The sequence below is a fragment of the Cupressus sempervirens genome, chromosome 11, assembly GCF_028749045.1.
Source record: "Cupressus sempervirens isolate cs-2001-9-10 chromosome 11, ASM2874904v1, whole genome shotgun sequence".
NCBI lineage: Eukaryota > Viridiplantae > Streptophyta > Pinopsida > Cupressales > Cupressaceae > Cupressus > Cupressus sempervirens.
Genome location: NC_143128.1, coordinates 796389263 through 796416911, shown reverse-complemented (window position 1 = coordinate 796416911; position 27649 = coordinate 796389263).

Sequence of the window (27649 nt, the reverse complement as noted above, 5' to 3'; positions counted from 1 at the left end):
TATTTATTACCCCCAGGGTAATGGTCAAGTGGAAGCATCCAACAAGGTGATCCTTAAGATTTTGCATCTTACAATTAGTAAATCTGGAAGGGACTGACACCTTCTAGCTTTATGGGCTTACAGAACAAGTATCAAAACTCCAATAGGTACAACACCACTTGCTTTAGTATATGGAGTAGATGCTATGCTTCCCATTGAGGTTGGGATTCCTACTTTGAGAATCTCCATGAAGGGCCTTATCATTGATGAAGAGTATAGAATATCTTGGCTTCAAGAGCTAGAATTGTTAGATGAATGTTGGCAAGTGGCATGTGATAATCTTTGAGCTTATCACAATGTGTGTCTAGAAGTTACAATAAGATAGTTAAGCCACATGATTTCCAACTGGGTGATCTTGTTCCAAGAGAAAACCCCAAGAATTAAAAAAAATGAGTACAAAAGGGGAAGTTCAAACCTAACTAGCTTGGACCATACATAGTCACTGTAGTGTTTGGATCTAGTGCTTACTGTATGCACCATAAAATGGTCACCTAGACTATGGGCCCCATTATTTAATTTATCAATTATCAAATTTATTGAATCAATTGTTTGCAATATTTTATTAAATCAATTCAAATCAATTTCCTTGATCAAATTCAATTTATTTTATTTCTAAAGTTGATCATTTTATCCTAAGTCTTATTGAATTAAAAGAACTTGCTCTCTTTTACTTAAATAAAATAAGTCCCCATTTAATTAAAAGAAAACCTCTCTTTTAATTAAATAGTTCATCCACATTTAATTAATTAAGAGAAAAACCTCTCTTTTAATTTAATTAAATATTTCCTATTTAATTAAAAGAACTTGATCTCTTTTAATTAAATAAAATAAGTCTCCATTTAATTAAAAGAAAACCTCTTTTTTAATTAAATAATTCATCTATATTTAATTAATTAAGAGAAAGACCCCTTATTTAATTTAATTAAATATTTCCTATTTAATTAAAATAACTTGCTCCCTTTTAATTAAATAAAATATCCCACTTAAATCTCTTTTTGATGAAAAGGAGTTAAAACAAATAAAAAATTAAATAAATGTTTTATCTACACTTAATATGGGACTTATCTTCATCCTCTCTCCACTTTCTTCTCAACCACTCCACTTTTCTCATTGGTGGATCTTTATTTCACATGGATCATTATTTCTCCACCCTTGATTAAATCTTTTTCCTCTCAATCTAGATCATCCAATTTTCTTTATAAAAGAGAGCCCTCTCCTTATTTTTGAGACACCCATTATTATGCTATCGTTATGTTGTAGGTTTGGAGAGTGATTTTTGAAGAAGGAGTTTTGAATATTAAAGCTTTTGTGGAGAACTTCTATCTTCTTGTCTCATTCTCTCTTGCATGCATGGCTTCCATCATCATGATCCATACTTTGATTTTCATGTTAGCTTAGATCTTGCATTGATAGATTAGATCTTGCTTTCATAGATTACATCTACATTGTTATCATTTAGATTAGTTTTTCATTTCCATTTGCATGCATATTAGATCAATGAATCTCTTGTTTCATGGTGTACTTACATGGGCACAAACTAGGTCAGACTGAGGGCCTCTATTACAAACCCCTGCACTCCATGAATAGGGAGCAATGAGTCACCATTCAAGACCTCATTTTTGAGAAATCTTGAATATAATGACTCATAGAAGTGTGCCCACATTTTAGGCATACACTTACCAACTTTCTATAGCCAAGGGAGAAGCACTGAAGGAGCCCATCAACACTCTCCACCTAAAGCAGTTCTACAGTTGGTTTGATCTCAAAAGCTCTTTGTATATACTTAAAGGTCCTAAAAAAATTCTAAAAATTGCAAAAAGTCCTAAAAAAATCATTATGTTGGTGAAAACCTAGCAATAGGCACCTTGGTAATACAAAAAACCTTTGAAAAATTGAAAAAATAAAAATATAAAAAAGAAAAATTCAAAAAAAAAAAAATTGAAAAACAAAAAAAGTGCCATTGATGGAAACTTGGAAATAGACATCATGGTAGCAAAAATAATTTTTTTTCCAAGAAGGTGAAAACCTAGTAAACAACCCCTCTTGTTCCCAATGCTATATCTTACAACGCATCTTCAAGCTCATGTACAATTTCTTTCCTACTTTAGTTTGCTACTTTTGTTCATGTATCCATGGATTGAATCTTGTCATAACTTGAGGGTAACACCCTATAGTGTCATAGAAATCTCTTGTGATAGTCAACAGTTGTTCTAACTGTGTTTGTCTATTGTCACTAGTGTCACTTAGAAATTCCTCTTATGGAATGTCTCTCATGTCAGTCACTAATTGTTCTAACTATGTCTATCTACTATCGATAGTGTCACTTAGAAATTCCTCTTATGGAATGTCTCTTGTGTTAGTTACTAGTTCTTCTAACTGTGTCTGTCTACTATCTCTAGTGTCACTTAGAGATTCCTCTTATGAAATGTCTCTCGTGTCAATCACTAGTTGTTCTAACTATGTCTATCTACTATCGCTATTGTCACTTAGAGATTTTTTTTATAGATTATCTCTCATGTTAGTCACTAGTTGTCCTAACTACATCTACCTACTATCACTATTGTCACTTTTTGAGATTCCTTTCATGGAAGATCTCTCTTGCATCAGTTACCACTTGTTCTAACTGTGTCTATTTGATGTCACTCAGTTTCCTACCAAGGTTCTTCTTACTAAAGATTCCTCTTTGACTTCAATCACCATTTTTTCTAACGATGTCTGTCTACTATTGTCAACCTACTGAAGAGATTTCTTTCAAACATGTTCTAAACATTGACACTTGACATCAATCCTATAACATAGAAGCTCAAACTCAAAATGATGATTTTTTTGGATGTATTGAGATTTTCTTTATTTTTTTTACTTTTATTTTAATCATGTTTCCTCGAGCAACTTGATGATGTCATTTTTGACTAGAGAAGCAAGGATTGGGGGCATGATCTTTTCTTTTCTTTCTGTCTGCAGTTTAGTTCCAGTGATCTAAAGCATACATATAAATGGGGTGTCCACTATAAGAGCCTCCATCTCATATTGGATGGCCGTGTGTACCTCGACTCCTTTTATATGGATAAATTAGTGAGGTTGGTCCTTCTACTTACTTGTTGGAGTGAACTCTTTATGCTACAATAAATATTGTTACTTGTCCTACTAAGTGAACATAAGGGTCACTACAAGTATATATGGAATTTTTTTGTCTCAGGTTATGGATGCAAGGGCTGTTGCGGCTAGAAGACTTATTGATTACTTAGCATAAGAGGGATATATTGTGTGTCTAGTGTGTCTACATGCAAGAAACATTCTAGTCATCCTAGCATTTATGCTCTGATTCTTACGTTAACTTGATACATTAAAAGGGACAAATTTTTTGGTCATTTTGGCTTCTTGTGCCTCAAATGCTTACATTTAATCCCTACAAAACTAGAACATATGTCCTATTCATATTTCCATGATTGCAATGTCAGTGGGAATTGTTTGACATATGTAATTTCACTCTATGCTCAATGATGATATTTTTCAAAGCTTGGTAACTAGACCTAGAGTTGCATCTAGTTTAAGATTGCATCTAGCATAAGATTTCATTGCGTAGACACATGGTTGGATTGCATATTTACTTACTTCCTTCATGATGAGGAATTCTTGACTTCTTCAAAGTATCATATTTTTTTCATGACTACACAAATGATTGATTAATAACCCTCTTGGTTAATTTGATTTCTTTGAATTCATTTTCAGGTTTGAATTCGAAATTTGACATACTTAAATAGTTCAAAATTGCATTTTAAAATTTTGGGACCAATGTAATTGAATGCTTGTGTAGTCCATTTTTTTGATACTTTGTGAATCTTGGAATATTTTCAAATCACACTTTCTTCAAATTTTCCAATAAAATTCTAGAAAAAGTCAACTTTGGTCAAACTTTGGCAAAAATTGGTCTTTTAGACCTCAAAATCACTTCAAATTGACTTCAAAATTTCTTCCAATCATTTTGATCCTTTCTATATACTTCCAAACCTCAGATTTCTTTACTATCGCTTCACATACTACACTGCATCATATTTTTGGTGTGTCATCTTTCAAGTTTGCTCCTGAGGGGGCAGGATGATTACATCATTGAATATGAATTTCAATTCAATCTAAATCTTATGTCCTAATTACTTGGGCATCTTGATACTTAGGGCATCTCGCTCCCTTCTATCTAGCATCTATGTCATCTTTTGATCAATTGATCACATCTTATAACATTTCTGGTCAGAATTTGATGAACAGGTATTGGGACGGTCTAAACCCCAAATTTTGAAAATCAAGCCTCATTCTTGGGATGATTCTACAAATCATGATTGGATCTTACTATTTTTTGTGGACTAGTATTCAGGTATACTATCTGGACTCTGGGGTATTAAGCTCCATTCTAGAGATAATTCCAAATTCTTGCTAAGGATTATGCTTTGATTTAAAGATAATCCTAACTTTTTTTGAGGATTAAGACTTGTTCTAGGGATAATTCTATGAATCATATTTAATCTTTTCATATTCTAATGAATAGGTATCAAGATAGTCTAAACCCTGACTCCTAAGAGTTGAGTCTTTTTCTAGGAACAATTCTATGAATTTTGACAATCTTTATGCTATCAACTTTGGTATCTAGGTGTTCTATTTGGATTCCCTAAGGTTAAGCTTCATTCTAGAGATAACCTAAACCAATCTCATTTCTTGATCTATTCTTCATACTTTTGATTTCTTTCAATCAAACGTCTTGCTCGTACATTCATTCAAAGAGGGGCAAATGTAATACCCCAAAATTGGCACATTACCATATCAACCAACTTTGGTTTATTCAATTATTCTTAAGTCCTATTTTACTAGGCAATTCTAATTCTAATAATCGCTACTTGACCTAGGTGTCAAATGCAGAAAACCCTAATCTGCATTAGTGACATTATTTATTTAATTCCTAAAGTATCAACTCAAATTATCTATATAAACATATTGACTTAATTTAATATAATTATGAGTGTTCTACTTAAATTAAAATTAAAATTACCTCCTTAGCTAATATACAAAAGAATTACATATATTTAATTAAATAAGATATCTCCTCTTCTTAATTATTGAATTTAAATATTCAATTAATTAAAGTTATTCAGTTATGAGGTCATATTCTATTTTATTAAATTAAATATTCTCAAAAAGGGATTAACTCCTTTTATCACTCAAAAAGGAATCAATTAATTCCTTTTATCACTCAAAAAGGACTCAATTAACTCCTTTTATCACTCAAAAAGGACTCATTAACTCCTTTTATCACTCAAAAGGCAGCCAGTTAACTCCTTTTATCACTCAAAGGCAACCAATTAACTCCCTTTTCATGAGGAAGTTTCCTTTATGACTGACTCTCCTCTTCAATGTTGATTGTCTATTTCGATTAATCTTGACTGTTGATCATCTCTAGGATTCTATAAAAGAAGCTCTGCATTCCTCACTATGAAGGAGGATAATTTTGGAAATTGTGTCAAATTTATGCTGGAATTCTCTCTCATCTTGTTCACATTGTCATAGCTTTATTTCTTGCATTATAATATCATTTATATTTCAAAAATGCATCCATTTAGCATAGTATGCTCTTTTATTTTCTTAGCTTAATTGCATTTCATCTAGTATAATTTACATTCTCATATAGCTTAAAATCCTTCATTCTAGAGGGTTGGTTTCTTGCTTCTCGTTTTGAGAGCAAAGGCATAATCCTTTTAGATAGAAGGCTATAGGTCAATTTGTCAAACTATTTCAGATAAACAATTCAATATTCATTCTAGGATGGTTTCATAGCTAATGAACATGTTGAAGTTTGTGTGAAGATCCAAAGCCCACATTTCATGTACACAAGTCCAAATTGAAGGGGCCAACCCTTGGTTGGTGGAACTTCCTACAAAATGAGAGGGAAAAAGAAGATAAGGCTCTCACATCAACTTCTAAGAGGATGAAGGAGGAGATCAAGAAGCAATTCATCCCAAAGGAGTATGAGATCATGGTTCATAAGAAGCTACAAAACCTAAATCAACATGACCTGGATGTAATTATCCATACTCAAGAATTCCATTCTTTATCTTTAAAGGCAAGAATGCATAAGAGTGAGAAACAAAAGTTTTCCAGGTACAGAAATGGTCTTAAGTATAGTTTTCAAGATGAACTCACTCTACGATTTGTGAAGTCTATTCATAAATGTTTTCAATTAGATTTGAAAATTGCGGATAAACAAAAGAGGAAGGAATATCAAAACAATAGAGGAGGAAGAGGAAGCAACTTCAAAGGAAGGGATAGGTTTCAGAATAGAAGCTTTAACAAAACTTAAGGAGAGTCAAATAATCTAGGCCAAGAGAGGGAAAATTCACTAAGGAGAAACACTAGAGGTGGTAGAGGTTATATTAGGGGAAAATTTGGAGGTAGAGGATAAGGTCTCTTCATAGGGAAGTGCTTTCCCTACAACCAAGTTGGTCACCAATCCTTTAGGTGTCCAAACAAGGCAAATGTTAGTGCAAATAATTAGAGGGGTGATAGGAGGGTCCAATTGACACATGAGGTACAAGAAGATGAATTCCAAAGTACAACCTCCTACCACACCACACAATCAAGCTCTATTGATCTAGAAAAAGGCAAGTACATAATAGTTAATAGGACATTGTTGAAATAACCAATTAAGGAACTTCACCAAAGGAAGTCTTTATTTAGGACTAACTATAGGGTAAATGAGAAAGTATGAAAAGTTATTATAGATAATGGGTCTACTAAAAACCTAGCATCCACTGAGATAATTAAGAAACTTGGATTCAAAGAAATTCCTCACCCCACACCCTATAAAGTATCATGATTAAAAAAAGAGCAATAGATTGTGGTAGATGAATAATGTTGTGTTGAGTTCCAAATAGAAGAATATAGAGACAAAATTTTGTGTGAAGTTGTAGGTATGGGTACATGCCATCTCCTTCTTGGAAGGCCTTGGCAGTTTGATGTGGATGCCCAACATGGAGGAAAGACAAATGTCTACACTTTAACCAAAGATGGGGTCAATTATACAATGAAGCCCTTACTTGATAATGAGAAGGAAAGAGTCTTAAAGAGTGATGTCTTATTGATAGGAGAGAAGGAATTCTTAAAAATAGTTGAGGACACACCCTATTTTTCCATTATGCTAAAACCAAAGATAGAGCCTAAGTTGAGGACTAAGAGCCAAGAACTTTTGAGGAAAGTAGGACCTAAAGAAGTGCAAGAATTGTTGTAGTAGTACCAAGGAATAGTAGAAGATGAGAGATTAAATTCCTTACCACCCAAGAGGAGCATAAGCCACTATATAGACCTAATCCTAGGTACCACATTATTGAATAAAGCTTCCTATAAACTAATTCTAGAAAAAAACACTGAGATTACAAAACAAATTTAGGGATTACTAGAAAAAGGATTTATTAGAAAGAGCATAAGTCCTTGTGTAGTTCCTGTAGCGTTGGCTCCCAAAAAGGATGGTATATGGGGACTATGTATAGACTCTAGAGCCATTAATAGGATAACAATAAGATATACGTTCCTTATGCCCAAAATGGAGGACCTCATGGATTGCCTAGGTGGAGCAAGATACTTCTCTAAGATTGACTTAAAGAGTGGTTACTATTGGATTAGAGTAAGGGAAGGGGATGAATGGAAGAAAACCTTTAAGACTAATGAGGGCTTGTTTGAATGAGTAGTCATGCCTTTTAGCCTCTCAAATTTGCCTAATACCTTCATGAGGCTAATGAATGAAATCATCAAACTCTTTATAAACCTCTCTATAGTAGTCTACTTGGATGATATCCTACTTTTTAATAGGTATAGGAGCAAGCATTTAATCCACCTAGACATGGTATTGAAGAGATTACATGAAGAGCATCTGAAGATAAATTTGGAAAAATTCATGTTTTTGTAGGAGGAACTAATATTTATTAGTTTTTTCATTTCTAAGGGACACTTGAAGATGGATCCTCAAAGGTGGAGGCTATTCTAAACTGGCCTACTTCAAGGGCCGTAGGTGAGATTAAAAGTTTTCATGGGCTAGCAAGCTTTTATAGGAAATTTATAAGGGATTTTAGTGGAGTTTGTGCCCCACTAATAAATACTATCAAAGGGGATAGGAAATATCAATTTGTATAGATAGATGAAGCAAATAGATCTTTTGAATACCTTAAAACAAAGGTGGCCCAAAAACCCATAGTAGTATTGCCAGATTTTCACAAAGTGTTCACCATTGAGTGTGATGCAAGTAACAAAGCCATAGCTAGTGTTTTAAGTCAGGATGGTAGGCCTATGGCCTTTTTTAGTGAAAAATAAAATGAAGGTAAGAAAAAATACTCAATTTATAACTTAGATATGTATGCCATGGTCCAATCACTTAAGCAATGGAGGGACTACCTTTTACTAAAAGAATTTGGTTTTTATAATGATAGCCATGCTTTGAGCTTCTTAAATAGGTAGGAAAAGTTGAATCACAAGCATCTAAAATGGGTGGAGTACTTGCGGGCATTTACTTTCACCATCAAGCATAAGAAAGGAGTGGATAACAAAGTAGTAGATGCCTTGAGTAGGAGAAATCTTACCACTCAGGAGGTCCAATTAGAGAGTGTGGACATTTCAGCACTTTAAAACATGTATCAAGAGGATGAAGACTTCAAGAATGCATATGAGATTTGTTTAGAACTTGGGGACATGTATCACAAGGAATATTCTAATTTTCTCATTGAAGAAGGTCTTTTTTAAAAAGGAAATTAGTTATATATTCCTAAATGCTCCATGAGGGAGAATATAACAAAGGAAAAATACCGTGGCATCCTATCAGGTCATTTTGGCCTAGATAAGACTTTTGAACTAGTAAGAAGGTTTTCTTACTAGCCTAAAATGTAGACACGTGTTAGGAAATTTATGGAAAGTTGCATGGTATGCCAATGGGATAAAGGAGTAGCCTCTAATGTGGGACTGTATACACCTCTACCAATACCCTCTAAACCTTGGGACTCTGTGAGCATGGATTTTTTCCTAGGTTTTCCCAAGACCAAGAATGGGTTTGACAACATTTGTGTTTTTGTAGATAGGTTTTCTAAAATGACATACTTTTTTCCACGTAAAACAAATAATGATGCCTCTAGTATTGTAGGGTTGTTCTTTAAGGATATTGTGAGACTTCACAAGTTACCTTTAGCCATTGTGTTAAATAGAGACTCTAAGTTCATTAGACATTTTTGGAGAACTTTGTGGAAAAGGTTGGGAACCAATCATGCCATGTCTTCAGCATACAATCCACAATCTGATGGTTAGATTAAGGTCACTATTGTGGTGTCCACAACACACACACCCCATTCCTCACTAGGAATGGGGACCCCCTACTTTTTTTCAACTCCCAGACTCACATTTCAAGAGTTGGGAGAAGAAAATTTGTTTAGGAGTTTGCGTTGTAGAGTCAAAATCAAAAAACCCAAAAAATAAAAAATTTGAAAAAAACACAAAAAATAGAAAAAGTGAAAAACACCAAAAAACATTAAAAAATGGAGACGCAAGTTCTAAAATTCTACAAAAAAAAAAAAAAAGTTCACCCCTATGAAAAACATTTAAAAAAAAAAAATCAACCCCGTGTGCACGTGTGACGGGGCACAACGCATGTATTATTCAATACACACAAGGGGAGGGGTATAAAAACCCCTTACTCCTACCCCCCACCCCTCATTTCATTTTTTCCTCATCCACTTTTTGGAGAGCTGGCAGAGAAGGTGAGCAAACCCCTCCCCCACCATGGCCCTTGGCACAAGTGTTGGGTGCTACGCGCCCTCAGTGTTATGTCGGGCACTGTGTGCCCTCAGTGTTGTGCTAGGTGCCGTGTTTCCCTTGGCACTGCTCTATGCTTGCCCTTGGTGTGAGCACACCCTTGGAATAGGCAGTGAGCCCTTAGTGTCGTGCTCTCTTGCGTGCACATTTAGTCCCATGCACTTTAGTGTGCACGCTGGGCATCGCATGCCTCTGCCTCTATGCGCACCCTTAAGGGTGTTATTTTGTTTTTGTTTAATGGTTATTTTAAATTTTGACAAATCCAAAAAAATATTTAAAAAAAAAAACATAAACATAATTTTTTTTCCCTTCTTACATTTTTTTTTCTTTATTTTTCACTATCTAATGATTGATGATGTTTTCTTTCTCATGATGTGTAGGTAACATGATTAGATGGCGTCCACATCTAGATTAGTAGTGAAACCCGTAATTTTCAAGTTCCAAGGCGTACCCCCAAAGTCAAGATTACATGATGAGTACATTGAGATCAAAGATACTAACCTTGGACACATAGAGTTGCGAGAATTCCTAAGAGTTTGCAATAGTGTGACAAAAAGGTCAACCCTAAGTTCTGCACTAATCCATTTTAGATTAGTGAATGTAGCATCACATCTAGGGGCTGTACAATCAGCCGAATTGATCATGACCTTGTCTCGGCAATTCATTCCTAATGAAAGGGAGGTTAAGAGGTCTTCCATCTTCCCCGAGCCGATTAGTTCATTTGACTCTCCTATGAAGTAGCTGAAAGATGGTATAAAGATCATCACCAAGAGGCCATTGATATTATACATTCCTTGTACTTCATTGAGAAGCCACGTCGGGGAAAGACAATTAGCAAAGTGGATATGAATTGGGTATATATGAAAGATAACATCAGATAATCTATGATTCTTTTGAGTAGAGTCATGGGCTTACTTGTAGTAGGTCATCTTGATCCATTCATGGTCAACTTCATTGAGACCATTAGGCATGCAGGGATACCACTAGATTGGGCCACCACACTTAGTGAAAACTTGTGTGAGTAGCTGAGGATGGTAAAGGACAAGAAGAAGTTCTATATGACTTCTTATGTGGTGTACCTACTTACAGCAAGGGCAAAAAACTATCCTAAGTTATACAAGAAAGGCATTATGTAGGACCCTAATGCTTGGCCATACATAGTCTATCATTAGTTAGTGAAGAAGAAGCTCTCACCACAGAGCAAGGAGTACATAATTGTGAATGATGCTTTCATGTTTGCAATCATTTGATTCATTGAAGGGGACTATGGGAAGAGATTTTTTGAGGAAGCCAAGGCATAGATCATAGCTCTCGGGGCATATTTTATCCAGTTTAGGACATTTACATATATTTAGGTAGGTGGTGCATCTATCAATCTGAAGAAACTCCCGAGGTACCCAAGTGACAAGTTGGTCCTAATGGAAATATCTCAGTAGATTGAGTCAGCTTATGAGAGGATCAAAATACAATAAAGAGCTTGTTGGGATTGTCCTTTTGTCATAGGAGCATATTAGGTGAAGAGAAAACAAGATATTTCAACATTTGAATGGGAATGGGAGAACTATCCTCTTGAAGAGTACAACTCTCGTCGGCCATATTTTGACAATGTGGGCAAAGTGGAAAAACTAGCAAGGAAGGATTTCTATCATGAGGATGCCATTGAAGATCATTGGATGAATTCCACAAATGAATATGATGTTTGCATCAAAGACTATTGTAGGATGACTTTGTATCTAGCAGAAAAGTTTCTCCATTTGACCATCCCTGATGAGATAAGGCTACAAGACTCCAATGAACTACTAGATCCCATATTCAATGCAGATAAAGTTGGTGAAAGACCCATTTTGAATGAAAAAGTTGATAGAGAGGAAGGAGATGATATCAATCATCAAGTGAGACATGTCATTCAAATGACAAAGAGTTGGATTAAGAAGCCTTTTCCACTCAATCCAGTTCTAGATGCAGTGATCTTCCACGAACATGCTTACCTAGAAAGGGGTAAAGGGAGGAAAGTCACTATTCCTACCTTTGCACTCCAATTTCCTATCAAGCTTGAAATAGTCTACCAACTTGATCGCCCAGTGGGATATTATCACCTTTCAAAGAGAAAGGGAAAGAGGAAGAGAGCCTCTCCTCAAAGGATTTAGAAAGAGCATGTTGTAGAACATGTATCTTCCCAACAATGCGAGCCAAGTCCACAAGAGCCCCGGGATGGTGGAGCTACCCAAATCTAGGTTGAACTTCAGTTGCCTCCTATTTTTCCAAGCCAACTAGAATAGGGAGAAATTCTAGTCACCTCTATTCCTCCTGTGCAAGAAGAGTCTACTTTTCCTATGGTTTCGAAGAGACAAAAGAGGATCAAGGTTAGGATGAACAAGAGGAAAAGAGTTAGTAAGAGATTAGTGCCTAATCCATCAATTCCCAAAACCATTCCAAAGGAAGAAACAAATGAGGAAGAAATAGAATCAGATGAGGAGGAAGAAAAAGTGCCCTTACAAAGAAGAACTTGGTTAGAAAAAGCCATAGAGTTGGAAAGAAGAAAGAGTGCCATGAGTACCCTACCACCCACCCAAGTAGAAGCTGTAGAGCTCTCTTCTTTAGAAGATGAAGTGCAGTGGTGGGTGCATGAGAAAAGGGAGAAAGGTGACGATGTTTTCTCCATCCTAGATTTTGATTTTATGCCCATGGGTACATAATTAATTGGAGGTAAGATCATGGACACCCCTATAGGTGAACTCCAATAGAAAGACTAGATGTAGATGCCACTAGAGACATAGAGTCTTGATCTCACTCCTCCATCTCCACCACAGGACATGGTGGTAGATAAGGGTTTAGTAACTCCCCCACCTCCAAGTTCAGAAGAGGAACATGGTCAAAATGAACCATCATCACAAGAGTAGCTAGAACCAAGGGTTACAAATGAGGAATCAAAAGAGGTATAGATATTAAAATATGCACAACAACCTTCTCAAGATGTTGAGAATCAAACTATAGGATCTACAAAGATTGAGACTATAGAAAAAGAGTCCTCATAGTAGGAGACTCTGAACAAGAGTGAGAAAGGGAAGGAGGTAGTTGAACACACCCATTCATCATCTAGAGCCAAAGTTGTAGAGAAACACATCCCAAGATGGTTTTGAAAAGAAATAATGAGAAGTGCCAAGCATCAGTTCCATGCTTCAGAGGATGACATTTGTGATATTACAAAGATCTTGAACAAGCCCAAGTCTCCATTACATGATGCAATGCCATTTTCATTTGTCACTACCATATGGAACCAAGACTTATTTGCACAAGTGGCTCACCCTCCTAATGGTATAGATGCATAAGCTATTAGTATTCAGGACTATGAAGTGAAATATATTATGTTGGGAAAGACTACACATGATACATCCTGACAGATGATGACTATGGGAGTCAAATAAGTTCTCAGGCATATGGAATAGGATGAGATTGAAATCAAAACACTTAAAAGGCAATTTGAGATCCTAAAGGGATATTTAGCCAAAGTTGTTGGTCCTCTTGATCCTGAATGCCCCGAATAGACTTTGAATACCATGCTTAGAGAAGGGGAAGGTGTATGGCTCAATCCAATTTTGAAAGCTTGTCAGGAATGGTGAGACAACCTTGAGGATAAAAGTCTCACTATAATCATAGGAAGTTTGAAGTTTTTGCTTGCTACACAAGAGAATGGTGATAAGATCATGGTAATTTTGAGGTAGGACTTCAGTATCATGGATGAGGTACGGGCATGGAGCAAAGATTTGCAAACTCTACAAGCCATAAAAGGGCAAGGGTATTGAATTCTAAGTGATGTATATACTAGAGAAGAGCTAGAAATGATAGATGATTGGATAGAGAAGATATCAGATAGAAATAAAGTGATGGAATCATTGCATGATGAGATACATAGGCTCAAGGACCAAGCCTGAGAGCAAATTTTGGAAGCAGAAAAGTTGTATAGTGATGCATGCTTGGACATTTTTGAAGATGAAGAATGAGAGAAGTTGTTTCTAGTTGAGGTAGTAGTGGATAATTTCAAGAAGACTTTAGAGGAAGCATCTAGTGACGAAGACATTAGACAAACCTTTAGAATAGAGGAAGCACTATTAGAGTTGGACACCAAACTCAGAGATTTTCTAGAGACTCAAATTGAGGTGAACAACTATAGACAGAAGGTCAAGGATAAGTATGAGGCTTTAAATCTTCCAGATGTGGCCAAAATTACTAAGATGATAGAGAAATTCAAGGGCAAGCATCCAAGCATAACTTTCAGATGAAGAAGAACAAAACTCGGATGCTAGAATTTCAAATTTGACACTTAGTAAAATTTTGAGTTTTGACCTAGCTGAGGTCCATAGGTCTGCAGGTCTACAGGTCCACATTTTCATGTAGCTCTGTGGCTCCACAATTCAGAGGTGCACTAACAATTGACTGCCAATTCCAAAAATAACACTTTCCATGCATCAAGAGCACATTTTGATGGCAAGTTAACTCTGACACATGCCTAGTGAAGGGCTAGCTTCTATTTTTGGTGCCTCCATGCACTTCCACTTCGATTGATGGCTTCCTCCTACTTTATTTGTTTTTTACATGTAAAGGACTCATGCATCCAATTAATGAATAAAATATGGATGGAGTCCCTCTAAAGCACCGGTTAGCTTGTTATTGTGTATATGTTTAGTTTATTTTTATTGTTAAAAGCATTTTTTTGCATGAAAGATATCTCTCACTCTCAACACAAATTAAGGAGATGATTTCTTATACATACCCCATTGTAAGATGTAACAAGGGCCACTATTATTATGCAATAAAATTATGCTTTTGGTGTTTGCATTTGGAGTGTAGTCATTCTTTCTTGAATGTGTCATATTTTTTTGAATTTTATTCATGAGATTGTGATTGAGCCAAAGGTTTATTGTGTTGTTTCTAGTTGTGCAATCTTTTAGTTTTGGTGTTTTCTATAGATATATGAATTCTGCTAATGTAATAAGCTTGAGAAGAGATCACCCAATTGTGTCTACATTACTTTTCATCTCGCACGAGTGCACTTTTTGTGGCCTTGCAATTTGATGAAGAGTGAAACATCATTCGATTTGTTAAAGTTTTTCACTGAAAATTACATCAATGGATTTTAGGAAGTGTTGCTCCTATTTTCATTGGTTTCCTACTAATTTATTCGAAGGCTCAACTCATAGCATGTTGTGTTCTATAGCTTATGTCTATTTAAGAATTTCAATTTCAAGTCATTTCAATTTCATGTTATTTGCTTTTAGTTTCGTTATTTCCTTTACTAACCCCTTGTTATAATAGGACCTCATGGTAGCTGCATTGTTAGAGTTGAATTCATTGAAAAAAAAAAAAAACAAATAATATTGTTCTTTTGGTGTGATATTTTGAAACAGTGAACATATTTACTTTTCCGAGATAAAAGGTCTTTTGGAACTAGCAAAGGCCTCCTCATGAAAACTCACATTTATCTTCTACTAAGTGGATTTTGGTACATCATAAGACAAATATTGAACCTTGGAGTGGATCCTTAAAAAGATTTTTTTTTCAAGATAGGAATTATGCAATGGATTCTTGTCATCTACCTCGTGCAAAATGAATGCCCAAAAGTCACAAATAAATCACTTGGCAACTTGCTCAAATGCCTAACCAAAGAATATGGAGCATCATGGGATACTATATTTCCTCAAGAAGAATTCTCTTATAGTGATTCAATAAATAAGAGTACTAGCTATAGTCCCTTTCAAATTGTCTATGGGACACACCCTAGAGGAGTCTTTAAACTTATAGAAGTGCAGAACATCATATAAAAGGGTGCATTGAGGACTTTGCAAAAGTCATGAAGGAGATACATCAACAAGTTAAGGAAAGACTATAATAGACCACTGTGAAATACAAACAAGGAGACATATGTAGTTCAAGGTGGGAGACTTAGTAATGATACATTTGAAGAAGGAAAGACTTCTGAAGGCTAGATACACAAAGTTACACATGAATAAGATAGGCCCTTTGAAGGTTTTGAAAAAATGTGGACCAATTGAATATAAGATAGATCTTTCATTTGATATTGCTCTTTCACTCATTTTAATGTTTATGATATTTATGCTTATAAATCCATTAGTACTGATGATTGTGTTGTAGGACAAGGTGAAATTGAAACTCAAGAAACTCTTAAGGATCTACCAATCCACACCCGACAAAGCATTGAATGCATTGTTGATAAAAGGATAAGCAAATAAACAAGGAGGCACGAGTATTATGAATACTTGGTAAATGGTAGGGAAAAGATTTAGAGGAAGCCACTTGGCTGACAAAATGTTAGATTGAAGAGACTGGGGCAAAGTTTTCCACCATTCCAACTCAAAGGACTTGAGTTCAATTGGCCAGAGGCATATGGTGCAAGGCACCCATGCAAGGACAAGGAGTAAGGGTCTACATCAAGCATCTGAGATGATAAGAACCATAATTTGATCATGTTTAGACATGTTAGATATTGGTCTTGGTCACTTGTAAAGGGCATTGCTTCAGGATTTTTTATAAATCCTAATTGCATTTGTCCTACATGACCCTTAGTTAAGAGTGTTTACTAGCTTTAGACTAAATAAGGCCACCATGGTCTAATAACTAAGTTTATTTATTTTTTCTTCTTATATTAGGTTTATAGGAAGTGTAGGAGTCAATATTTCTATTTATAAGGGAAAATTGTACTTTTTGTAAAAGTTTTTTAATTAGCAACTTATAGCCAAGAAGTTGCAAAACTTGAAAACTACCTCCAACAACCCAAAATGTGGTTTATATCCATTGGAATAAGGATATTTGTTGGTTTAAATAAGTATTTATTGTTTACACTTACTTAAGTTTACTTAGGTTAATGCATTATTTTATTATTTTGCATTATTTTATTTTGTGAGACACTTGGAAGTTTGTGCATCTTTTTTGAGTTGTCATGTTGACAACACAGAAGTACGAAACTCTAGTTTAGCACATGGTGTCTACAACACTAGAGTTTGCATCATTCACTGAGTTTTCATGTTGACAACATAGTTATTTTCACTCCTAATTATCATGTTGACAACACAGTTATTTGCACTCCTAATTTAGCACATGTCTACACCACTGATTTGTGTGATACACCATTGTAGGCTTATCCTCACATCATCACACTTAATTCCATGCTTAATGGAGGATAACCCATATTTGCTGGACATGTGCCTAGTTGTATGACTTATCATGTTGCTCATTTCTATGCATTCTAGAAGCTCTCTAGAGGCCTTTATATATAGGCACTTTGAGTGTACTTGCATATGGCATATTGAATAAATATATCATCATTCTGATTATACTCTCTCTCTCTAGTCTATAGTTGTGCTTGTGTTTGAGTTCTTAGTTCTTAGGTGAATTCTAGCCTAAGCCAAATTCTTACATGGTATCAAATCTCAGGGAGATTCTATACACAAAGTCATTTGAGACTGTTCATGCTTCAGCACATTGACTCGAATCTAGAGTATCTGCAAAAATTGGGAGGGTCTATAACTAGATTTGACCTTACCATTGCGTTCAAAAATTCAATTTGGTGAAGATCGACAATAAATTTTCCTATGCTAGGCTAAAGTTGATCATGAGGAATTTTTTTTTTGCAAATCAGAACCCAGAGGCCCTGATTTGTAGTTCAGGTATGATTTAATTTGATCTAATTATTTGTATTTTAGATCTGCATTTTTAGTTATCTTTGCAATTATTATTTTTGGATTTTATTTTTTGGAAAATTATTCTGCCCAGTCGGACTAATTGTAGAGAATTTTTTTTTTTGTAGAACTGGGTTGTTAGATCTTGGCTATGCAATTTTAGAATTTTGGTATTTAATTTCATAGCTTCTACAAATCAAGTGGGCCATACAACTCTATGAAACCTATAAATTTTCCCCTTGATCGGTTGGGCACCCAACATACTGATAAGGCCATCAATACCATTGGTGGGAAAGCTTGGTATTTGTTTTAGCATCCACACACATTATGTTTTATAAAGCATTATAACTATTATTCCCACGCATGTGGGATTAACCACATAAGAACCGACACCACAAAGTTTCCTGTCACTCACAACAAAACTCCAAAAAATGCAAAATCTGAATTCTGGCCTGCTGTTCATATAGTCACCTTATTGAAATTCACCAGTGCCCACAAAGTTTAAATCCCTTTGGCCATGCTTTTGTAAAACCTGATGATTGTTAACATCTCTTCGGTGCCCACTTTGAAAATTTGGCCACCTTTTGCTCATTCATGCAGAGGACACATGGCTTCATCTCTCCTACCCACACATTTTGATTTCCTATGTGAAGTGTAGGGATCTTGTGCCACATGGTGATACTTAACTCACTCGAGTAGGCCACCATGTAAAACAAACACATGAACACACAGTTGTAAATCTAGTCAGCGAACATATAGTCCCCATCAGCTAATTGCCCATGTTAGTGGATCTAGCTAGACACCATGAGATAGACACATCCAAGCCACATACCCTGCCCCATCATCTTTTTTTGTATAGTTCGTATAATAGTCATACTATGCTAATGTCGTGCTGATGTCATCACAAGGGTAGGAGCACTATCATCATCTTGTTCATGAGCTTAAAATAGATGGTTGTCTAACTGTCATACTAGGCCAAATTTGAACTACTGTGATGGCTATATGAACATCAAATTTAACCCCATCTATTGTTAATGCAATCGCTCTCTAGATTGATTTTTGATTTTGTAGTCCAACTTCAAGAGGCCATAACTCAGACATACGAACTCCAAATTAGTTGCCATTTTTTTTGAAATTGGGTAGAATTTCCTTTTTTTTTTAGCAATCCAGCTCTTTTCTAGTTTTGGTTCATAGATTATTCATAAATTGTGTTTTTGGCCAATGTACCTACATAATCCTGCATTTTGGAACTTCAAACACTCTGTACAAGCACATCTGGAGTCAAAAATAGGTTCCATATTTTTTGAAAATGCATTATTTTTCATCTACTTTCTAGATCCATAGTCAAATTGTAGGGTTGTGTGGAAAAAAGTCACTTTCATAAATAGGGCCATTCTTTGCTTTGTAATGCTTCAAAATTGTAGCACATTGTAAAGTTCCAGATTTGTAATCTATTAAGAGGTTGTAACAAGAAAAATCAAGAGTACACAAAGGCCAAACTTGGCAAGTGGCCCATTGTAATCACACTACTAATAAAGTGCCAAAAGCATTTATTTTGGGGGCAGTTTCTTGATTTAGTGAAAAGGGGGGGTGTTCTTGGTGTTGTGTTCTCTCTTTTTTGCACTTTTCCTTCATTTTCTACATTACGGGCAACTTTAAGTTTCTAAAATTAACTCCACATAACTATGCTACATGGTTCATCAAAATGTAGTATCACTTAATGCATAATGGAGTTTCACAATATGTAGATGGTACTCTTCCTAAAGCAACAGGTGATGAAGTATTAGCAAGTGATATTTCAGCTTGGGTAGCGCTAGATAGGAAAGCCCTAAGTGATATATGTTGTGGGGATTGATGATATGATCATGTATCAAATTAAGAAGTGCTCTATATCCAAGGAAGCTTGGGATACCCTCGAAAGCCTATATGGTAAAGTGTCCAAAGAGAATGTTTTCAAAATTGAAGATGAGCTTGTCTCCTTAGATCCTAAGTCATATGATCTAATACAGGATTTCATCATCAAGGTGAATGAACTAAGGACAAAGCTTATTGATTGTGGGAGTTCTATTAAAGATGATAGACTAATCTATCTCATACATAACAAGCTACCATCCAAGTATTCAACATTTGTATCTTCTTTTAACACCTCTAAGACTACATTAGGGTTTGCCTACAAGAAAGTCACTTTTGATGAATATGCTGATTTATTGGATACTAAAGAAAAGAAGTTGAAATCAATGGGGATTCTCAAATCACCTAAGTCTAAAGCATTGGTGGTCAATGAGGGTTCTCAACATTTAGTTGGATAGTCTTCAAATGAAGGAAAGGGTAAGAAAAAGAAATGGAAGAACAAATCAGAGGATGCTGAAAAGACAACACCACAAACCAATCAACAAGGCAAGTCCTCAAATTCCAATAAAAAGGGGGAAAATAATAAGGAGAATAAAAATTGTGCTTATTGCAAGAAAATGGGTCATGAAGAACATGAGTGTTATCTTAAGAAGATTGATGAGTTGACCAACATCATGAAGAAACATAATGTTCCATTGCCAAATGCTTACAAGGAGAAACAATCTTCTTCAGATTCAAAGGGCAAAGGGAAAGCACTCATAGCTAATTCAAAGTCTTCAAAGGAATGGATATTTGACTTAGGTGCCTCATATCATATGGGTTCTTCAAAGGAAGATTTTTCTTTAATAAAGCAATCAAAGGTACCACACATCTTCATGGAAGATGATAGAAAAATGGAAGTTGAAGGGAAAGGAAGCATGGAAATGGAAAATGGAGAGTTTTAAGTTTTTCCTATGTTCCAAATCTAAGTTCAAATCTCCTTTCAATCCACCAAATCACTCACCTCAGAGATGGACATAGAGTTGAGTTCCTTCTAGACTCAATAAAAGTGCACAGTCTTAAAGAGGACTCATTGGTTGTAGTGGGGAAAGTGAATCATAACAAAAGTTTGTACTCTTTCTCCCATTTTGTGCCAAAGTTTCCTTCAAAGGCCTTGTTATCTCAATCAAATTCAATAATGCAATTATGGCATCAATGGAATGGTCTTCTTGACTTTCACTACCTTCAATAACTTTGCACATATAGAATGGTCAAAGGTTTACCCCAAGTCAACTTTTCTAAGGGTGAATGTTCAATAGATTTAGTGGATATGCATCTAGAGGGGAAGTCTTCAAGAGCACTAGATGTTCTCTTGATGGTTCACATGGTATTATTAGGAGCTTTTGTAGTCAGCCAGGGTTGATATATACTTACCTTCATTGATGACTTTTCAAGGTTCACTTGGGTCTACTTTCTTCATAACAAGAATGAACTATTGGACAAGTTTCTAGACTTCAAGACTCATGTAGAAAAGAAATCCAGAAAGGCCATTAAAGTAATCTGAATGGACAATGGAAGCATGTATGTGAACAGAAGACTTACAAACTTTTGAAAACTTGAGGGAATTGATCTTTAGAATCCACTAGCATTTAGTCCACATAAGACAAATGTTGCAGCATTGAGGATCCACACTCTTAAGTCTACGAAAAGTTGCATGATACATGCCAAGTCTCTAGATCCATCTTTAGAAGTTGAAGCAATCTCTAGTGGCACTCGCATTCTTAATTGATGTCCTCATCTAGCCTTTGATGGAAAAACTCCTTTTGACGCATGGTGCAGAAAAAAACCTATTATGACACACTTCAGAGTCTTTGGTTGTCCTCCATGGGAAAACAAATATTTGAGGGGATGCAAGGCATAGTCATCTCAGCGTTGTACTTTCATTTTTTATGAAGATGGTGTGAAGGAATATAGATAATTGGATCCAGAGACACATCATATCTTTGTGGAGAAGGATGTTCACTTTGAGGAAAGTTCACCAAGATTTTCCTCTAATCCTCTTTGCACATGATATCATGTGGAAACTGATAGTAACACAAGCAATAGTACTTTAATAGATTTAGACACATGGAGTTCTATTGAGAATTGAAATGAGAGGTCACTACATTAGTTTAGTCCACATGCATATATCACCATAGTGATAGGTCTAGCACAACAAGGTACATCCATCTTCTAGGTATAGCTTTAGTGATAGATTTGGGGGACAATATTGATGATTTGCCTCTTCTTTTTGATGCAGAAGAACCTTCTTCAGTTGTCATGAGGGCTCCATCCAACCCTCTTATTCATTCTCTACATGATATACTTATGATTAGCAGTTGTAGAGGGGTTCTTCATTAGTTACAGAGACAGACAGTTCTTTGAGATAGGTTCTTTAGCTAGTTGAATAGGTTTAAGGGACATTAGTTATCCATGGGATTCTTTCCATGCACAATAGAAGCATCTCATTTGTACCCTTAGCATTGTTTATTCCTAAGGGGAGGAACACCATTTTTCATTCTTGGATCAGCTTCTTCATTAGAGAAATCACTCGAAGGCATTCTTCTTTGGGGGGGGGGGGGGTAGGGGGGGGGAGCCTATCCTATCTCTCTTCCTCTTCTCATCATTCTCTTATGTATATACTAGATGTATGTTGTAATAGGGGGGGTCATGATTACTCCATCCATGCATCCCTATTCATCTCTCTTTTTGGGGGAGGGTTTTTCCCATGAGGTTTTCCCTCTTTCTCCACTTTATGAGAGATTTCATATCATTATGTAGATGGGTACCTAACATGGCCTCTTAGTTGGGACCCATTATGTATTGCATCCTAGATTTCGTAAGCTTAAGGGCATTCCCCTAAATTGCACTTAAGGGGGGGTGTTGGTATAAATAAGTATTTACTATTTACACTTACTTAAGTTTACTTAGGTTAATGCATTATTTTATTATTTTGCATTATGTTATTATTTTATTTTGTGAGACACTTGGGAGTTTGTGGATCTTTTTTGAGTTGTCGTGTTGACAACATAGTTATTTTTACTCTTAATTTAGCACATGCTGTCTACACCACTAATTTTTGTGATACGGCTTACCCTCACATCATTGCACTTAATTCCATGCTTAATGGAGGATAACTCATATCTGGTGGACATGTGCCTAGTTGTATGACTCATCATGTTGCTGACTTCTATGCATCCTAGAAGCTCTCTAGAGGCCTTTATATATAGGCACTCCTAGTGTACTTGCATATGGCATATTGAATGAATATACCATCATTCTAATCATACTTTCTCTCTTTGGTCTATATTTGTGCTTGTGTTTGAGTTCTTAGTTCTTGGGTGAATTCTAGCCTAAGCCAAATTCTTACAATATTTAAGGTATGTCATCTCTCTCTAGTAAAGAAAGCACCATTATATGGAAGGATTTACTGATATCAATAAAATAAACTCTATTTTTTGTAAAAATCCATGGTAAAGTTCTATAATGAAGTTTTTGAAGTCTAAAAATAATATGGTTGGATAGGGGAAGGAGTTAAAATTCTGTAGAAGTTTATTTGAAGTCATTCCATTGAGTAGGGAATATGATACAATTTTTATTGCAAGACTGGTATGTTAAACCCTTAAATCTAGGTTATCCATCAGAGATAGAGCCCTAACTTGACTTCCCACTAGTGGACTTATATCATCACTTGGGGGATCACGTTAGGATGATATCCAAATAGATTCCAAAAGCACAGAATAGGGAAGTGATGTTTGCTATTTTTCCTTCATTTCCCAAGGCTAAATATCCCTATGTATTTAGCAACTAGGAATTAAATTTGAAAGTTTAGATTAATAAGAAGTAGTGTATTTTGGGGTCAAAAAATCCATTGATCCAATCCCATGTACCCATTCTAGAGTAGTTCCTTAAGAAACGACATCCAATTAGGCCTATTGGGTTTGTGAGTCTTGAGAACATTTTGGAATGCTGGAGTAGGATTGGAGCCTGTAACTTTGTACTCCTTAAGAACTTCCAAAAGGGTACTAGAATCCCTTTTTTTGGTCAATTCTTTTGGAGAAATATCAAGTTATTTGTGAAACATTGAGTTAGGAGGGCTAATTGGGCTTTAGGCCTAAAAGAGCAAATTTTTGAAGTTCATAGTTGGAATATTGGCAGAGGAAAGTTATTGTAGGATCTTGTCAAGGGTGATCCATTGTTAGTGTAGACAAGAAGTTGGACCTTCCATCCTTTTCATTTACACCCTTTGGTATTGTAGACAGGAAAAAATTGACAAAGACCTAAATCACACAATTTTGATCAATCAATGAAAATTAAAGAGAAAATCAGAAGAAACACAACATACTTTCAAATAAAAAATCACATCAAGTAATTAATCATCTACCAAATCGACAAGACCTAAATCAACTTTAAAAGAGGAGAATAAAAATTCAAATTCGTAAAATGAAATTAAAAAAGGAGGAAGAAAAAGACAAATTGTTGAGAATAAATAAGACATTTATTAAATCACTGAAATCATTTATCCTGACAAAATTGAAAATGTCTCTTTTTCATTTTAAAACAATTAAAAATATCCTCAATTATCCTCAAAACCAAGTCTATTGGAATCTTCCTTGTGGTCTCTTATGAGATATTTTTAGTTTTACTTTCACCCATTAATCAAAGGTGAAAATCTTGATTCTTACCCCAACCCCCTCCAAAATCCTATAAATAGGAGGGAAACCCACGAGGCAAGGGACCCAAGTTTTAGGCATCTACACTATAGACACATTTTGATTCATCATTTTAGCATTATCATTTTAGTAAGTTCATAGCATTTTAGTATTGTTGTTATTTTATTTAGCATCATTTATTGCATGTTAGCTTGTTGCATATCCATTTTGATAGCATATAAGTTGCATTACAATCATAGATCTTGCATGCATTAGATCTGCATTTTTAGCATACTCCCATTCTAGAACTATCACTAAGATGCTGGTCTGAGAGCTATTTTAGCATCTGTAGTTAGGGAAACATGAGATGCTCATAGAGATTACATTTTGACAATGATATATTAGGTCTAGTCTAGTTTGTCATTAGTCTATTTGCATTCTAGACTAAAGTTTCATGAATATGTATTCACATCGTGTGTAAATTGGCGCCCAACATGGGGCTTGAACTAAAAGCCTCTCTATTTGTCAAATTTTTCAGCCTAATCTTTTATTTCTAGTATAGATCTATGTTTCTTGCTATTCTCTTGTGTAGATCTGATCAAATACAAGTTCTACAATGTTTGAGAGGCCTCATATTAGTGAGAACAATGTCTCAAAGTTTTCCCCAAACATATAAGGGCCATATCTAAATATTTTGACACTTTTGAGCTCTATTTTAACACTTCTGAGAGATATTCTAATACTTCTAAACTCTGTTTTAACGCATTTTATCTTTCTACAGTGCATTTAAATTGCGTTATAATGCATTTACATCTTTCTACAGTGCTTTTGAAGTCTTTTGTGACACATTTACATTTTTCTATAATGCATTTGATAATTTTTGAAGTAGATATGAAGCATCTTACAATGTTTTATTATAGTGCATTTTCTAGATTAAATAATGCATATAAGGCTTCATCTAATGCATATGAGTAATTCTATAGCACATTTGGTAAAATTTATAGTTTCTTGAATCTAACTTCCAGATCTAAATACCATTTTCTTACAAGTGTTAGAAATGTTTTAGAATAACTGAGAGAGGGGGCTGGGTGGGGGGGGTGGGGGGTTGAATCAATTAGTCAAGGCCCAAATGTCCTATTCAAACTTTTCACTAAGTTTAGTGAGCCCATTCAACCATTCATTCATCTAAGCTTTGACTTATCTAATCAACAACTTACTATAAATCAATATGCAAGCATAACACATAAAAAATCAAGACATAAGTGATTTACATGGAAACCAAATTTGGGAAAAATCACTAGTAAGATGCTTCTCAATTCTCACTCTTCTAAAGTGATACCCTATGAAAGGCCTGCCCTATTAAAGGCTTACAACACATTGTTAAATGTGACCTTGTTAGATGATTTAACCACCCTATTAGAAGTGGGCCTAGTTAGAGGACTTTAAAATATTCACTTGGAATGCCACCCTGTTAAAGTATTTACAAATGGCTATTAGGCCAACCTAAGTCCATAGGATTTTTAGATCTAACACAATTTCTAGAGAGTATTAGAAAAATTTTGACCTGACTACAACATACAACTTATCTTGCAGATCTTAGATCACTTCTTAATTCATACCCTTGCCTGGCCTTTAATCTCTACAATTCTGATAGCTTTCCCTCCTTTCAAGCTTAGTCTCCTTGAGTCTCCATACTCAATGTACTAGTGCAATCATATCTTCATGATCACTCATAGAAGAAGAGCCTCTATGCTCTTCCTTCTCCTAGATGTCTCCCCCTTGACAACCCTTTCAACTACTTTGTAGACTTGGCTCTTCAACAACAACAATATTAGTAGCTCTTTGCTTCTTGGTCTATGACTCCTTAAATAGAAGTCTTGGAGTTCCTTTTCCCACTTGATTCTTTCATTCTTTATTTTCAATTTGCATTGATTAGGTAGGATTCATTGCATCTAACCCATATTTTATTTCCTCTAGAAACTTCTTGAATAATCCTTTAGAATTTGGCTAAAAATAGTTTACATAAGATTCTGTGCCACTAGCTCATCATCCTTATCTACCAACTTGTTCATAAAATTCAATGTAACCATTATGTCTGCTTAGATTTGGAAAATCTTCATCAATTGAAATAATGTAGCAACTCAACACTATTAAAATACTAGTGCTCGACACATACTATGTTGCTCGACATACACTGTGTTTTTCTTGATGCTTGGCACTTGAAGATCACTCGGCAAAAACTATGAATTTTTTGATGCTCGACACTTGATCTTCACTTGGCACACACTAGTATTTCCTGTTACTTGGCTCCAACTAGGAATTTTATTGGCTTCAACTAACTTTCTTGGCATCCACTAATGATCTTATTTTATGATTTGCAACCAACCTTGTTATAACTTCTTCCTCCAATATTTCTAAGTGTGACCAACCTCTGTATCCTTGAGTATGTCATCAATACATTATTTACCCAATGTTTTAATTGATCCTTGCACTTCACTACAACATCGTAACTCAACTGTTCCCTTAGGCTCTCTTGTCACATCTTGTTGATCAAATCCTCTTCATCAATCAACTAAGTGATAGTACTCTGATCATATAAGTAAATGTCATTCCTACAAGTAGCATGTTTGACATCGATCATAAAACAATAATTGAAAACATTCTCTTCCTTCTTTTCAACAATCTCCCTCTCTGATCTTCAACAATGAGCTTTTTAATAAAATTGTCAACAATCTCCCTCTTTGGCATTGATGGCAAACCAAACTAATCAACCATCAGACTAAACTATTCAACCAAAGGCTAACTAGGTTGGAATAGTAAGTCAAATGCCAAAAAATTAAATTTTAGCTTCACATCTCCTTTTAAGATTTTGTTTGCATCATTTCTGCTTCTCCCTCTTTGCTATTGTATCCTCCTTTGTCTTTGTCTTTCTCTCTCTATATTGCTCACCTTTTGCTGTTTTGATCAACCTCTAATTATTTCTGTCAGTTTCTCCTTCTATCTTCTGATTGCTTATCTTACACACTTGTTGATCAATTTCAAATATCTTCTCCCTCTTTGACAACAATGCCAAAGACATATAAGAATCTTAGTATGTAGGTGTAGCTTTTGCAGGTTCAGTCAATGTCTCCCTCTATCACCTTGCTTGTGACTGATTTGGAATTTTATCACATCTACTACTTTAGGCATAAATCCCAAAGTAAACATCCTCTGCATTAATGTGTAAGGTCTTCAATAATTAGCTTACTTGATGTAGGGCATACTTGCTTGTGCTTCAAGTAGCCTTAGCCAGGGGCGTCACCCTTCACTTACCTCTAAGATAATCAAAAGCATCTTTAGGTAGTGCCTTTGTGAAGATGTCAAAAATCTATTCCTTTGAGCTAACATATTCCATCTTCACTTATTTGTCTTCCACCAACTCTCTTACATAGTGATACTTGATTGCAATATGCTTTGTTTTGGCATGCATTACTAGATTCTTTGATATGTTAATAGCACTTGTATTATCATAATAAAGTATTACAGGCTCAGTTATTTCTTCCTTCATACATTGTAGCAAATTTT